Raw genomic sequence first — 17,777 nt, 5'->3', positions numbered from 1 at the left:
TCAGTCCGTCTCAGAAACTGTGAGGACAAATTGAGACGTGCAAGTTGGAGTGACCCACCTCCCTCCTCTCTCTCCTCCAGTGTGAGGAAGCTGGTTTTTATTCATCGACCTCCTGCTCATCCTTGTTTGCTTCTGAGGACCCTGACTCTGTCATTTCCTTATGCATGGTTGAATGTGCACCTCTAGATAAATAACACTTCAGATCTGTAAGTGCAGATAAGCATTAAGCAGCCTTCACTGTGTGTAAATGAATGTTGCAGACATAGGCACAGGGTGGCGGCATTATCTGTTAAGTTAGGTATTTGAACAGAAGGAGTTAACACAGGAAATTAAAGACTAACTTCTCACAACTGCTAAAAGGACAAACAGGAAAAGGCGAGGAGATGTCAAATCCAGCAAACACAAGAAGCTGCTTGGACCGCTAGGACTAGAGGAACACAGGGAAGACTGTCTGAGCCCGGGAGCCAGCGTTGTGTCGCAGACATTGAAACCGCAGGGGGAACATGGTAGCTGCTGGAGATGTTGACTGAAGAGGAAGAGAATAGGATATTCTGATTTTATTCCTGCTTCTGTTCTCCAGCATCTAGCCAGTACTTGCCATTGACCAAACGCATCTAAGAAGACGTAGTCAAAGAAGCATGGCAGTGTGACTTGAGGGATCGAGCCCTGTAATACACAGTAGAACAGAGAAAGGCAGGGGGCAGACTTGAAAGCCAGCAGGCAAGTAACTGGCACAGGTTTCTTTAGGATGTTGCCCAAGCAGAGTTTTCAGGATTTCCCCCTCCTCATTTTATATTGCACCATTTGCCTCCAACTCATCTCTATGGCTTTGAGGGTAGTCTCTTTCTACCAAATAACCATGTATTCAGGTTGTTTTACCCATCTACAATCTTCCTTTCTACATTCTAATTATCTTTCCAAGTCCAGGTTGTGTCTGTCCTTCCCCACCCATTCCAACTAGCAACGATGATGGTCCCTTCTCTGAGATGTGTGTGTGTGTGTGTGTGTGTGTGTGTGTGTGTGTGTGTGTGAGAGAGAGAGATAGAGAGAGAGAGAAACACTATTCCATGCTGCCGGCATCGGCTCCTATTTATTTAATGTTTTACTTGCCCCTTCCCATGTCCCTGGAGGGTAGAGACCTGTAAAAATTAAGATGACAGTATACACAGGACTTCCAGATGGCTCAGTGGTAAAGAGTCTGCCTGCAATGCAGGAGCCGCAGGAGACACAGGTTCGATCCCTGGGTTGGGAAGAACCCCTGGAGGAGGAAATGGCAACCCACTCCAGTATTCTTGCCTGGAGAATCCCACAGACAGAGGAACCTGTCGGGCTACGGTGTATAGAGTCTCAATGAGTTGGACACGGCAACAGTGACTTAGCACCAGCAACAGCATACAGTTTGTTAGGAAAGCAAAGATAGCACCACTGACCATGTTCTCCTGGAAACAAGGATCATCTAGGCTGATGTGGCAGTTTCTCTCTCATCAGGGAACTGTAACCCTAATCCTAAGTATATTGCTTCTGTTTTGTGATCCAAGTTAGCTGCTGTGGACCTAAATATTGCGCCTCCATTCTGGTTGGTGGGGTGTAGACCAGGGGAGAGAAGATCTCTCAGACCCCTTCAAGGCTGTTATACGTCAGATCCACCTGCTGCCACATAGTTCCCTGCTCACGCCTGGATGCCAGGGAGTCTGGAATATTGCTTATTGCACATAGTCCAGTCATGTTCTGGTGGATCCTTTAAGAAGCAATGCCAAGATGGGCTGAGCCATGAAAAAGCTTTACCAAGGGGAATGTCCACCACGAAGGCTAAAGAAGAGAGAGGGCTGGAGAAGGCAGGGAAAGCTTTCAGTCAGGATTGGTGTAGGCCTGTCATCTGTGAAAGGGAAGGCACTGGATACAGAGGTCTCAGCCAGAGACCTCTGCAAAGACTTCCAGGCAAAGAGGTGCTATGTTGGGCAGGAACTGCCTAGCTTCAGCGGCCCCACCACGCTAGCTCCTCCTAGCTGGTTGCCTCAGGAATGGAGACATGGGGGCACATCGCCAGGTGGTTATGACAGGTAACCTGCTTCTACTGCTGTAGAATCTTCACAGGACTCTTCCCCACACTTCTTTCCTACGCTGTTGGCCTCCAATGCATTATTACCTTCACTGGGGCAGAGTATTATATACATTGATTCTGAGTGATTCACTCACTTTAACTGTCACTTGGTAGATTTCTCACTTTTCTTCATGATCTGAGCAAAGCCACACCTACCCACAGGAAGACTTTAGAAACAACAAAATTATGAGTTCCGATGTTTCTTTGAAACCTAATAAACATTTTCTAAGAGATGAGACTTTGTCCGTTTTTAATGGACTTCACTGGGGCTTCCCAGATGGCGCTAGTGGTAAAGAAGCTGCCTGCCCATACAGGAGACATAAGAGATGCAGGTTCAGTCCCTGGGTCGGGAAGATCCCCTGGAGGAGGGCAAGGCAGCCCACTCCAGTACTCTTGCCTGGAGAATCCCATGGACAGAGGAGCCTGGCGGGCTCCAGTCCATACGGGCATGACTGAGGTGGCTCAGCACACACGCAGTGTGACAGATGAGGAATAATTTACCTCAATTCACCCAAACATGGAGGCATGATCAGGCAGGTCCCAGGTCTCCTAACTTTCCAATGTAGCCTGTGCTCTGCTTGGCCTCTGTACTTCCAAAAGAGGCACCTTTGTATAGGTTTCTTTAAATGTTGAACTAGTCATTTTATTTTTATTTGGTCACAGCACATGACATAGGGGATCTTATTTCCCTGACCAGGGATTGAACTCACACCCCCTGCATTTGGAAGCACAGAGTCTTAACCATTGAACCACCAGGGAAGTCCCTCTGTAGGTTTTTATCACCAAACTTTGCTAACAGGAGAAGGAAATGGCAACCCACTCCAGTATTCCTGCCTGAAGAATTCCATGGACAGAGGAGCCTGGTGGGTTACACTTCATGGGGTTGCAAAGAGTCAGACATGACTGAGCGACTAACATACCCACTTGCTAACTAATAAATTCTGTTTGGAGGTCGTATCCTAAAAAGAAACTGAAAAGAAACAAAATGATTTGGGATTTGAAAGGTCAGGCCAAAGAGGCTTTTTTCCTGGAAAATGAGAGGCTTTGTTATACCCATTAAGCATCATAATTGGGGACTGATGGCCATAATGCCTTGTACTCTGGTGAACCTAATCAACAGAATCTGTAAAATATTAGTCCATTCACTGTTTACCCTAGGAGGTACTTTTGAAGAAATGCTAGGCTTTCATATTAATTGGAACAAATTGCACATAATGAGTTTCTCTAAATGGTCTGATGCCCAATACTGTCAAATCTTCGCAGTCCAGATCGGGAGCATCACTCTTTGCGTATAAAGATACAAACAGCTTCGTCTTCTCCAAGTTGTCCAGCTGAGGTGTCCGAGGATTGCCATATGCATCACAAGTGATAGGAGTTTGCTATTCTTTCTCCCATTATTGTTAAACAGAAAATAAACCACAAGGCTAAGCACTTGGCCCAGGATTACTTACATCTTCATTTTCTCACCTTTGAGAATTGAGGTACATTTTCAACAAGTTTACAGCCTCGTAAGACATTAACACAGCCCATTGTTTGCAGTCATGTTCCTCCAGGTGTAATGCTCTCAGACCACTAATAGTGCATTAAATCTCTCTCCGGTCCCGCCAGCCTCCATGATCAAGGCTATTGCAGGGGAGCTATTTGAAGAGGTGGCACTGATTCTCAGTGTCAATAACAAGGAGACAAGGCTGAGGGCTGAGTTCAATACTGACACCATGCCTTGTTTTGCAACAAAAGACTACAAATTTTTTCTCTGTTTTGGACCCTGATGTCTTGTAATCAGAGAAGGATCTTCAAAAAGAGAAGGTAACTGGTCCAATTAGGTAACAATCAGTGCATTGTATAAACTCCAGCAACAAGATAAAAAACAACTGGATCAGGGATATGCTACTTTGTTCTGACTTTTCTGCTTTGTTTCCCAATTACACTTAGAAAAAAGTGCCCAGGTTATTATAGTATCTTTTATCAAATAGTAAGAGTTTAACGGCAAGTTATAGAATATTCAGATAGAGTGACTCAGTCCATAAGAACAGTATTATCTTAAATAGTAGGAAGTTTGGAAATAGGGGGATATAGGATTCATATAGGGTTTCACTGACATCATCAAGACTTAAGGATCTTTCTATTTTTCCAATACTATGCTAATGGTCATTATTGTTGGTCAGATACCATGTTGATTGGTTATTAATTTAGACAAACACAAATCCCTGATTCACATGGATTAAATGCCAGCTTATTATAAACAGTGCTGTGATGAACATTGGGGTACATGTGTCTCTTTCAATTCTGGTTTCCTCGGTGTGTATGCCCAGCAGTGGGATTGCTGGGTCATATGGCAGTTCTATTTGCAATTTTTTAAGGAATATCCACACTGTTTTCCATAGTGGTTGTACTAGTTTGCATTCCCACCAACAGTGTAGGAGGGTTCCCTTTTCTCCACACCCTCTCCAGCATTTATTGTTTGCAGATTTTTGGATCGCAGACATTCTGACTGGTGGGAAATGGTACCTCATTGTGGTTTTGATTTGCATTTCTCTAATAATGAGTGATGTTGAGCATCTTTTCATGTGTTTGTTAGCCATCCATATGTCTTCTTTGGAGAAATGTCTATTTAGTTCTTTGGCCCATTTTTTGATTGGGTCGTTTATTTTTCTGGAATTGAGTTGCATAAGTTGCTTGTATATTTTTGAGATTAGTTGTTTGTCAGTTGTTTCATTTGCTATTATTTTCTCCCATTCAGAAGGCTGTCTTTTCACCTTGCTTATATTTTCCTTTGTTGTGCAGAAGCTTTTAATTTTAATTAGATCCCATTTGTTTATTTTTGCTTTTATTTCCAGAATTCTGGGAGGTGGGTCATAGAGGATCCTGCTGTGGTTTATGTCAGAGAGTGTTTTGCCTATGTTCTCCTAGATGTCCATCAACAGATGAATGGATAAGAAAGCTGTGGTGCATATACACAATGGAGTATTACTCAGCCATTAAAAAGAATTCATTTGAATCAGTTCTGATGACATGGATGAAACTGGAGCCGATTATACAGAGTGAAGTAAGCTAGAAACAAAAACACCAATACAGTATACTAACACATATATATGGAATTTAGAAAGATGGCAATGACGACCCTGTATGCAAGACAGCAAAAAAGACTCAGCTGTGTATAGAGGACTTTTTGGACTCAGAGGGAGAGGGAGAGAGAGGGTGGGATGATTTGGGAGAATGGCATTGAAATATGTATACTATCATGTAAGAATCGAATCACCAGTCTATGTCTGATGCAGGATACAGCATGCTTGGGGCTGGTGCACGGGGATGACCCAGAGGAATGTTGTGGGGAGGGAGGTGGGAGGGGGGTTCATGTTTGGGATCGCATGTACACCCATGGTGGATTCATGTCAATTTATGGCAAAACCAATATAGTATTGTAAAGTAAAATAAAGTAAAAATAAAAATTAAAAAAAAAATGCCAGCTTATAACTTTGTGAAAAATAATGAAGCTAACATTTTATGACCTTATCCTAGGGAAAGAAGAAACTCTTTAAGAAGGCACACACAGTTTTGAAAATCATAAAAATATTAATATAACTGCATTAAAATTAAAATATTCTATATTCAACATCTTGTAATAACCTGTAATGGAAAAAATCTGAAAAATGTATATGTACATAACTGAATTATTTGCTGTACATATGAAACTAATACAATACTGTAAGTCAACTGTACTTCAATAAGAAGAATTAAAATATTCTGCTAGTAAAATTATTGTAAAGCTATGCTACAAACTAAAAATTATTTATAATATGAATAGCTAACATAGGAATAAATTCACATGTCTATATTAAGTATAATGTCTGTGAGCTAGTAAGAAAAATACAAACTTTACAATGGGAAATGAATAAAAGATGTGATCAGGCATTTTAAAGCAGAGGCAAAAAAATGGTGCTTAATCATACAAAAAGATGTTCAACTTATTTAGTAATTAGATAATTTAGTAATTAAAACTATAGCTGCTATGATATTAATATTTTGTTCCCCCTCAAATTCCTATATTGGAGCCAAAACTCCCATTGTGAGAGTATTTAGAGAAGAAAGCTTTGGGAGGTAACTAAGGTTAGGTTAGCTTATGAGAATGGGCTTTCATGATGGCATTAGTGGTCTTCTAAGAGGAGGAAGAGAGAGAGAGATTCTTTCTCTTGCCGTGTGAGTACATGGTGAGAAGTTGGCTGTTGCTAAACCAGGTAGCGCACTTATCAGAACCTGACCATGCCAGTACTCTGATCTCTAGACTTCAGGATTGTGAGAAAATAAATTTCTGTTTTAAGCAGCTGTTGAGCTATACCCCACAGGCCTACAAGTCCTGTACTTGCCCAGCTTCAATACTGAAGAAGGGCTCAGAGTTAGCAACTGAGACATCAGTGGTTTAAATGAATGGGGTGATCTTATGCATCTGAATCAAGGTCTTGGAGGGGCATCTCACCATGGGCAGCAGATAGCAGGCAGGACATGGTGGCTGTTGGCTCATCGGTTACCAGGGAAACCAGCAGAAGGGCCGACCCCTCATGGCTCCTTTGATAAGCAGAATGGAGCATCTTGATCTAAATTTAGAACAGCCACTAACTAGGGAGAAGACAAGTATATAGGAAGTCAGTCATGTGAGTAGGATGCAGGTGAAGCAGTCACCCCTATTGGGGTTGTACAGAAAGGAAAAGAACAGCCACCTTGAATGGCCTGACAATAGAGCTGCCAAAGTGTATGGTAATGTAATACAGCAGCCCAAGCTGGCCAAGGATAAAATGTACATCAGATTGGCCGTTTTTAAAAATCAGATCATATCATGTGTGTTAGCCAATTTGTAGACTGAAAGAACTCTCATCCGCTTCCAGTTTTGGGAAAACAGTGTGGCATCTCTAAGAAAAACTGCACATGCAAATATCCTACATTTTACTCCTAGAGACAAATCTACCCAAGGAAACACTTCCAAATGGGCACTGGGAGACAAGCACATAAATATACAAAATAGCACCATCCACAATGGCCAAAAAAACTAGAAAGAGCCTGAATTTTTCTCAGCAGCAAAATTGATGAACATATTGTGATACATTTATACACAAGAACAACATATACTACAGTGAACATAAAGTATAACTGACCAGTCAACAGAATGAATGCCAAAAAAGATTATATGAAACTTTACAATTCTTACAAAGAATTCTTACAATATGATGTCATCTATTCAAGGTTCAAAAAAACAGGGAAAACATAGTTTCATTTTAATCCCCACTATGGAGGCAAAACTTACAATATTGCACATATTTTAAGTGTAAAATCTCATAGGTATTGTCATATGTGTACATTTGTGAATAATCACCACAATGAAGACAGAGGACATATTCATCACTCTCCAAAATTTCCTTCAGCCCCTTTGTAATTCCTCCTTCTCATCTCCTTCTGTGCCACATCCCCACGTTCCTAAGTCACCAGGCATCTGCTTTGTATTTCTATCTACTAGCTTGCCTTTCCATACAAATGGAATAATACCGTGTGACTAATTTTTACATGTATTTTCTTTCACTTGGAATAATTATTTTGAAATAATTGTGCAGTTGCGTCTGACTCTTTGTGAACCCTGGCTATAGCCTGCCAGGCTCCTCTGTCCATGGGATTCTCCAGGCAAGAATGATAGTGTAGGTAGCCACTCTCTTCTCCAAGAGATCTTCCCAACCCAGGGATTGAATTTACACCTTTTATGTCTCCTCCACACACACACACACACACACACACACACAGACACAAACGGACACATGTTCAGTTAAGTAGCTCAGTTGTGTCCAACTCTTTGTGAACCCATGGACTGCAGCATGCCAGGACTTCAACACAACATCCATGTTGTTTATTCCTATTTTGCTAACTAGTATTCCATTATAAGGAACACCACAATTTATTTTATTCATTTACCTGTTAACCGCCATTTTGTTTGTTCCAGGCTTTGGTCATTGCAAATAAAGTTGCTCTGAAAATTTCTATAAAGTATTTGTAAGCAAATGTATTCCTTTTTATCCTCAAGTAAAGTAGCTGAATATATGCTAGGTATATGCTTAACTATTAAAGAAACTTCCAAATTATTTTCCAAAAAAGATTGTACAATTTTATATTTCTCCCTGGAGTAGGAAATGGCAACCCACTCCAGTATTCTTGCCTGGAAAATTTCATGGACAGAAAACCCTGGCGGTCGCAAAGAGTCAGACACAACTGAGTGACTGAGCACACACACATTCTATTAATGTATTTCTAGCAGAAGAATATGAGCACTCTAGTTTTTCACATCTCCCCAAACCTGCTGTAGGTAGCTGTTGATGCTGTTGGAAATGTCGGGATTTCATTTCCCTTATGGTTAAATAATATTTTATATATATATACACACATACATATATACATATATACAGGTGATATCACTCTAATGACAGAAAGTGAAGAGGAACTAAAGAACCTCTTGATGAGGGTGAAGGAGAAGAGTGAAAGAGCCAGCTTAAGACTAGATATTTAAAAAACTAGATCATGGCATCCTGCTCCATTACTGCATGGCAAATAGAAGAGGAAAAGGTGAAAGTAGTGACAAATTTCCTCCTCTTGGGCTCCAAAATCACTGATGATGGTGACTGCAGGCATGAAATCAGAAGATACCACAGTTGCTTCTTGGAAGGAAAGTGATGACAAACCTAGACAGTGATTTGAAAAGCAGAGCCATTACTTTGCTGACAAAGGTCCATATAGTTTAGGCTATGGTCTTCCCAGTGGTCATGTACAGTTGCGAGAGCTAGACCGTGAAGAAGGCAGAATGCCTAAGAATTGATGCCTTTGAACTATGATGCTGGAGAAGACTCCAGATGGGGAAAGAGTGGAAACAGTTACAGACTTTATTTGGGCTTCAAAATCACTGCAGATGGTGACTGCATCCATGAAATTAAAAGACGCTTGCTCCTTGGAAGGAAAGTTGTGACCAACCTAGACAGCTTATTAAAAAGCAGAGACATTACTTTGCTGACAAAGGTCCATTTAGTCAAAGGGGTTGTTTTTCCAGCAGTCATGTATGGAGGTTAGAGGTGGTCTATGAAGAAAGCTGAGCGGAGAAGTATTGATGCTTTTCAACTGTGGTGTTGGAGAAGATTCTTGAGAGTCCCTTGGACTGCAAGAAGATCCAACCAGTCCATCCTAAAGGAAATCAGTCATGAATATTCACTGGAAAGACTGATGCTGAAGCTGAAACTCTAACACTTTGGCCACCTGATGCGAAGAACTGACTCATTTGAAAAGACCCTGATGCTGGGAAAGATTGAAGGCAGGAAGAGAAAGGGACCACAGAGGGTGAGATTGTTGGATGGCATCATTGACACAATGGACTTGAGTTTGAGTAAACTCTGGGAGTTGGTGATGGACAGGGAAGCCTGGTGTTCTGCAGTCTATGGGGTCACAAAGAGGTGGACACGAATGAGTGACTTAACTGAACTAAATATATATACATATATGGAGAAGACATAAGAGGTGTGAATTCAATCCCTGGGTTGGAAAATCTCCTGGAGAATGGAATGGCTACCTACACTAGCATTCTTGCCTGGAGAATCCCATGGACAGAGGAGCCTGGTGAGCTACAGCCCATGGGTTCGTGAAGAGTCAGGCACAACCGCAGTGACTGAGCAGGCATGCATGTCTTTTTTATCCTTTCATCCATTGGTGAACATGCAGATTTCTTCCGTATATTAGCTATTGTAAATAATGCAGCAATGAACACAGAGGTGCATTTATCTTTTTTAATTAGTGTTTTTCTTCAGGGATAGAAATGTCAGACCATAAGGTAGTTTATTTTATTGTAGTTTTAATTTGCATTACCTAATTTTTATAGTCACATCCACAACCAGGTTGTTGAGGATGGGACTGATGATAGAATCAAGGTCCAATGCTATAAAGAGCGATATTGCATAGGAACCTAGAATGTTTGGTCCATGAATCAAGGCAAATTGGTAGTGGTCAAACAAGAGATGGCAAGGGTGAACATTGACATTCTAGGAATCAGTGAACTAAAATGGACTGGAATGGGTGAATTTAATTCAGATGACCATTATATCTACTACTGCGGGCAGGAATCCCTCAGAAGAAATGGAGTAGCCATCATGGTCAACAAAAGAGTCCGAAATGCAGTACTTGGATGCAATCTCAAAAACGACAGAATGATCTCTGTTCGTTTCCAAGGCAAACCATTCAATATCACAGCAATCCAAGTCTATGCCGCAACCAGTAACTCTGAAGAAGCTGAAGTGGAATGGTTCTACGAACACCTACAAGACCTTTTAGAACTAACACCCAAAAAAGATGTCCTTTTCATTATAGGGGACTGGAATGCAATAGGAAGTCAAGAAACACCTGGAGTAACAGGCAAATTCAGCCTTGGAATGCAGAATGAAGCAGGGCAAAGACTAATAGAGTTTTGCCAAGAAAATGCACTGGTCATAGAAAACACCCTCTTCCAACAACTCTACACATGGACATCACCAGATGGTCAACACCAAAATCAGATTGATTATATTCTTTGCAGCCAAAGATGGAGAGGCTCTATATAGTCAGCAAAAACAAGACCGGGAGCCGACTGTGGCTCAGATCATGAATTCCTTATTGCCAAATTCAGGCTGAAATTGAAGAAAGTAGGGAAAACTGCTAGACATTCAGATATGACTGAAATCAAATCCCTTATGATTATACAGTGGAAGTGAGAAACAGATTCAAAGGACTAGATCTGATAGACACAGTGCCTGATGAACTATGGACAGAGGTTCATGACATTGTAAAGGAGACAGGGATCATGACCATCCCCAAGAAAAAGAAATGCAAAAAAGCAAAATGGCTGTCTGAGGAGGCCTTACAAATAGCTGTGAAAAGAAGAGAAGTGAAGAGCCAAAGAGAAAAGGAAAGATATAAGCATCTGAATGCAGAGTTCCAAAGAATAGCAAGGAGAGACAAGAAAGCCTTCTTCAGTGATCATTGCAAAGAAATAGAGGAAAACAATAGAATGGTAAAGACTAGAGATCTCTTCAAGAAAATTAGAGATACCAAGGGAACATTTCATGCAAAGATGGGCTCGATAAAGGACAGAAATGGTATGGACCTAACAGAAGCAGAAGATATTAAGAAGAGATGGCAAGAATACACAGAAGAACTGTACAAGAAAGAGCCTCACAATTCAGATAATGATGGTGGTGTGATCACTCACCTAGAGCCAGACATAATGGAATGTGAAGTCAAGTGGGCCTTAGGAAGCATCACTATGAACAAAGCTAGTGGAGGTGATGGAATTCCAGTTGAGCTGTTTCAAATCCTGAAAGATGATGCTGTGAAAGTGCTGCACTCAGTATGCCAGCAAATTTGGAAAACTCAGCAGTGGCCACAGACTGGAGAATGTCAGTTTTCATTCCAATCCCAAAGAAAGGCAATGCCAAAGAATGCTCAAACTACTGCACAATTGCACTCATCTCACACACCAGTAAAGTAATGCTCAAAATTCTCCAAGCCAGGCTTCAGCAATACGTGAACCATGAACTTCCAGATGTTCAGGCTGGGCTTAGAAAAGGCAGAGGAACCAGAGTTCAAATTGCCAACATCCTCTGAATATCAAAAAAGATAGAGAGTTCCAGAAAATCGTCTATTTCTGCTTTATTGACTATGCCAAAGCCTTTGACTGTGTGGATCACAACAAACTGTGGAAAATTTTGAGAGAGATGGGAATACCAGACCACCTGACCTGCCTCTTGAGAAACATATATGTAGGTCAGGAATCAACAGTTAGAACTGGACATGGAACAACAGACTGGTTCCAAATAGGAAAAGGAGTGCGTCAAGGCTGTATATTGTCACCCTGCTTCTTTAACTTCTGTGCCGAGTACATCAGGAGAAATGCTGGGCTGGGAGAAGCACAAGCTGGAATCAATATTGCCTGGAGAAATATCAATAACCTCAGGTATGCAGAGGACACCACCCTTATGGCAGAAAGTGGAGAAGAACTAAAGGGAGTGAAAAAGTTGGCTTAAAGCTCAACATTCAGAAAACAAAGATCATAGCATCTGGTCCCATCACTTCATGGGAAATAGATGGGGAAACAGTGGAAACCGTGTCAAACTTTAATTTCCTGGGCTCCAAAATCACTGCAGATGGTGACTGCAGCCATGAATTTAAAAGACATTTACTCCTTGGAAGGAAAGTTATGACCAGCATAGCATATTCAAAAGCAGAGACATTACTTTGCCAACAAAGGTCCGCCTAGTCAAGGCTATGGTTTTTCCAGTGGTCATGTATGAATGTGAGAGTTGGACTGTGAAGAAAGCTGATCACTGAAGAATCGATGATTTTGAACTGTGGTTATGGAGCAGACTCTTGAGGGTCCCTTGGACTGCAAGGAGATCCAACCATTCCATCCTAAAGGAGACCAGTCCTGGGTGTTCATTGGAAGGACTGATGCTAAAACTGGAATTCCAATACTTTGGCCACCTCATGCGAAGAGTTGATTCATTGGAAAAGACCCTGATGCTGGGAGGGATTGGGGGCTTGAGGAGAAGGGGACAACAGAGGTTGAGATGGCCTGATGGCATCACCGACTCAATGGACAAGAGCTTGAGTGAACTCCGGGAGTTGGTGATGGACAGGGAGGCCTGGCGTGCTGCAATTCATGAGGTCCCAAAGAGTCGGACACGACTAAGCTACTGAACCGAACTGAATTTTTATAGTAACTGATGAAATTGAGTGTTTTTTCATATGATTAGTTGCCATCTGTATGCTGATGAAATATCTGTTTGAATCTTTGCTCACTTTTGAGTTTTTTTTTTATTCTCTTATTTTTGTTATAAGAATTCTTTACATATTTTAGATACAAGTTCTTTATCAGATATAAGTTTACTAAATATCTACTCATCACTGGGCTTGTCTTTTTATTTTTTTGACAGTGTTTTTTAAGGAGTTGAAGGTTTTAATTTCGATAAAGCCAAATATCAACTAGTTCTTATGGAATATGCTTTTGATATTATATATGAGAAACCTTTGTGAAACTTCAGGTCACAAAGACTTCCTCTTGTGTTTCTTCTTTAAGTTTTATAGTTTTACTCTTAGGTTTATGAACCATTTTGGCTTTTTTAATATGATATGTGGTATAGACCCAAGCTCATATTTCTTTTGGCCTCTGGACATCCAATTGTTCCAGCACTCTTTGTTGAAAAGATTGCCCCTTTTCCACTAAATTACCTTTGCTGCTGTTGTTCAGTCACTCAGTCATCTCTGACTCTTTGTGACCCCATGGGCTGCAGCACACCAGACTGTCCTTCAACAGCTCCTAGAACTTGCTCAAACTCATGCCCATTGAGCCGGTGATGCCATCCAACCATCTTGTCCTGTTTCATCCTCTTCTTCTGCTACCTTCAATTTTCCCCAGTATCATCTTTTCTCATTGAGTAGGCTCTTCACATCAGGTGGCCAAAGTATTGGAGCTTCAGTGTCAGCATCAATCTTTCCAATGAATATTCAGGACTGATTTCCTTTAGGATTGACTGGTTTGATCTCTTTGCAGTTTAAGGGACTCTCAAGAGTCTTTTCCAACACCACAGTTCAAAAGCATCAGTTCTTCAGTCCTCAGTCTTTATGGTCCAGCTCTCACATCCATACATGACTACTGGAATCTTTGTCAGATAAATCGGTCCTCCCTACTAGTATGAGTTTATTTCAGGATTGTCCAATTGGTATGTACTCTTTCTTAGCCTCAAACTCACCTTTATATACTCTGCTGTGTGATGCTGGGACTATGACTGCAAATATTTCTGCTTTGCTGACTTCCTCTCTGTTAGGCTGACATTAGGGGACACTAGATGGAGACTGGGAGGCCGACGGGAAAAACTGAAGATTACTGTTATGTACTCTTCCTGTCAGAGAATAGTTCTTTCTCCAGGTAATATATTCTATTTTATTTTATTTTATTCCCCACACTTTCAGACTAGTCTCAGAGTTTCCAGCACTTAGGCAGTACCTCCTTCTTCAATATCTAAATCCAGCTCTCCTCCCAGTCACCTAAGTTCTGATAACCTAAACGCTTCTCTTTGTCCCTCTAAGACTTGGGGCTGGAGGCTGCTTTTCGTGTTTTCTCTCTTTGTTACCCGACTGTTCCCATGTTGCTTGTAGTCTTCCAGTATCTTCCAGTTAACCAATTATCTGTATCAAATGCATTATCTTTAAAATAGCTGGAGTGGTTTTGGTTTTGCTGACTTGACTCAGTGTTTCACTCACATTCATTTCATTTTTCTGGAAAATATGATAGTTTCAAAGGGGAAAATATATATGAAGTCCACCACAGAACATTTCTTACTATTTTTTTTTTTAAATCAGGTGATTTGTTATAATAAAAGCAAATCTTAGGCTAATTTCTGCTACACACTCAACTCCCTTTTTGACCAGCAGGAATAAAAAGCGTCACCAGTTTTGTAAGTCAGTGAAGTCCCAGTTTCTATCCTTTTAAGTACTTGACAAGAACACTTTGTAAGGGAAAATTCATGGAGGCAGATACAGTATATTATAATGGCAGAGTTCAGCTAACCTTCCGGTCAGTTCAGATGAGAGAATCTTCCCAAACTACTTTCACACAGCTCTGAAGCCTACATTATGGAATAAGCTTTAGTTCTAAGGATTGGAGGCTGACTAGACTCATACAGCACTTCCATGCCACGTTGAAAGGCCAATCTCCACATCTTGAACAACATGTTTCAAAAAATATTCTTTTTAACAAGCACTCAGGTAGTTTTTAGAGATAATAGTAGTGAAGACAGTTACAGTAAGAACTCTGAAATGTGGGCACCTGATTATTATTCATACATGGATTTAAGGTATTTCGAGTGATGACTAACTACCCCTGGCGTGTAAAGAAGAATACATACACCTGCCCACATAGTATTTCTTGACAATGCAGTGCTACATTGTAAATTACAGTCAGCATAACACAGAGCCTGGTTCATATCTTGGAAGAAGAGAATTCTTCCCCTGAGCTCTTTGCTTTTCTTTCCATAAATATTACTGGGGTTCTAGTACCTCGACCAATGAAATATGCTTCAAACCTAAATCTGTTAAGTAGATTGATAAATATTTTGTTAGCTTCCTAAAATTTAACATTATTAAATTACAGAAGAAGATTAAAATTTTATTTGTGACTCTCGTGTTTATGTAAAAGTTTTCTTATTTCCCCCAGGACAATTCTGCTTGATTTCTCTTGTCTTAGTGCGTTATTGATAACAACTCTTTTCATGTCACTCTGACTAGTAATCAGGTTTGGAAAACATAATATTGATAATTCTAGTAAATAGAGTAATAAAATGAATCATGTCCATTTTCACTGTCAACATGCTAAATTAGTTGTGTGAACACATACAATGCAATGCTCTGTAGTTTTCTAACAATGTTCTTTATTAAGGTTGGAGGGTGGATTGTTATTTAAATCATTTTCCAGAATTGCTTTAGATTTTGTTACCTTCTCTTCCTAACCTTCTACATGGATGTATGAGTTACATGTATGAGTTTAAAGTATTTTTTCTCTGTGTATTGGAGTCTGTAATTAAAATAAAAATGAAAATTTGATGAGAAAAAATATTTTAGAGAAAAGTGAAACATCCATTTGTTCTTAGATTATAGATGAGAATTTTCAACCAAGAAATGTAAATTGCTAAGGAGTGATTTAGTGTAACTTACTGCATTAGTCTTAATTATAAAAAACAGAGGAATCAATCATATTTACATAGAAATTTGGAAGTCTACTGCAATGCTGTTGCAAGCATTAGTATAAAACTAAAACCTCTGGCTTTTAACTGACTTGATCAAAGCCATTTAAAGGAATACAAAATAAAGTGTAAAGAACCAGAGAATCACTTTAAAGTTCAAACAGTAGGAAAGAAGTGTGTATGTTCTAAGCACCTTGAAACTACAATAATTAGTCTTGAGTTAACAGCTGAGCCAAAAAACTGAACCTGAACCTGAGACAAGATGACTGTACCTGATTTCTGTGAAAAAAAATCATGCTCATAAAAAGCTTTTACAATGAAAATTTTTTCCAATATTTGCATACAAGAGAGACTGGAAATCTTTCCAGTGTACATTAGCTTTCGATGTAGAGCTCTTGAATTTCTTAAAGGTGCTTGAGAGAAAATTCTTTGTAGAAGCTCTAAAGAGGATTTGAAAATAACCCCAAGAGATGGAGTTATATGTTCTTGGGATTCGATTGAAGAACATACCTGATAAATCCAGACTTGTCAGGATAATGGATCTGGAAATATTAAGTCTAAGACAAATTTCAGTTCTTACTCTCTGTTCTTTCTTCATAGAGCAGATGAAGAATAATCTACAATCCCTTTCCTTTTATCTTATTTATAAAGGTAACAGGCCACTCTGCTTATCTTGCCTCATCAGGCCAGCCTTGTGGATGGTAGGTTTTTGTCTAATCCTCAGCTCTGGGCCAGTAAAGTTCGTGGATGACAAAAGGTTTTGATTTCCCCTATTCACTAAAGAACTATTTACTGTTAAATAACCCTATAATTGAAATTTAAAGACCTTTACTTTGTCTAGCCTTATGAAGAAAAAGCTTAGAGAAGTGATTTAACTTGATTCTGAACTCTATTCAATAACAGTGGTTTTTAGTTCCATTAAAGGTCAGGGCAAACGGTATGGGAAAAGAACAAGATAAATGTAGGGTAGATGTTAGAAACTTTTGCATTCTGATTTGGAATTAATTAGGGTTTATTTGCCAGATATTTGCTCTTCTGAAGCTATTTAAGGAAAGGATATACATGAATCATTTTCCTGGGAAGGTTGAAGGGTAATCTTTGCTGGACCAGAGTAGTGCAATACTTAGCTGCTCAGTCATGTCCAACTCTTTACAAACCTAAGGAATGTAGCATCAGGTTCCTCTGTCCATGGGGATTTTCCAGGCAAGAATACTAGATGGGTTGCCATGTCCTCCTTCAGGGGATCATTCCAGCTAAGAGACTGAACCTTGGTCTCCCTCATTGCAGGTGGATTCTTTAGCATCTGAGCCACCAGGGAAGCCCATGAATACTGGAGTGGGTAGTCTATCCCTTCCTGACCCAGGAATCGCACTAGGATCCTCTGAATGGCAAGCAGATTCCTTACCAGCTGAGTTACCAGGGAAGCCCAGATCAGGGAAGCAGTGGCTAAAGAATACATAAAGATATTCTTCTGAATTTGAGTATGCCCTTCATCTCTGTCTGGGCTTCCTTGGTGGCTCAGATGGTAAAGAATCTGCCTGCAATGCAGGAAACCTGGGTTCAATCACTGGGTCTGGAAAATCCCTTGGAGAAGAGAATGGTGACCCACTCCATTTTTCTTGCTTGGAGAATTCAATTGACAGAGGATCCTGGTGAGCTCCAGTCCATGAAGCAGCAAAGAGTTAGACTGTCTGTCTATCTTGTATCTATTGTCAAAATTTATCATTTGTATTTTTTATAATTATAAGTATACTTAGTAAGTTTAAATGTAATAAAACTTACCTAGCAATCAGTAAGAACATCTTTAAGAAATCAAATGCTTCAAATTATATGTCTGAAGCTTCATACTAGCCTGAATTTTTAGATGCTGTATGGATGAGGGTGTGAGTTAA

Source organism: Capricornis sumatraensis, chromosome 13 (genome assembly GCF_032405125.1).
Source record: "Capricornis sumatraensis isolate serow.1 chromosome 13, serow.2, whole genome shotgun sequence".
NCBI lineage: Eukaryota > Metazoa > Chordata > Mammalia > Artiodactyla > Bovidae > Capricornis > Capricornis sumatraensis.
The sequence above is the reverse complement of the archived record's forward strand: the minus strand, read 5'-3'. Positions refer to the sequence as shown.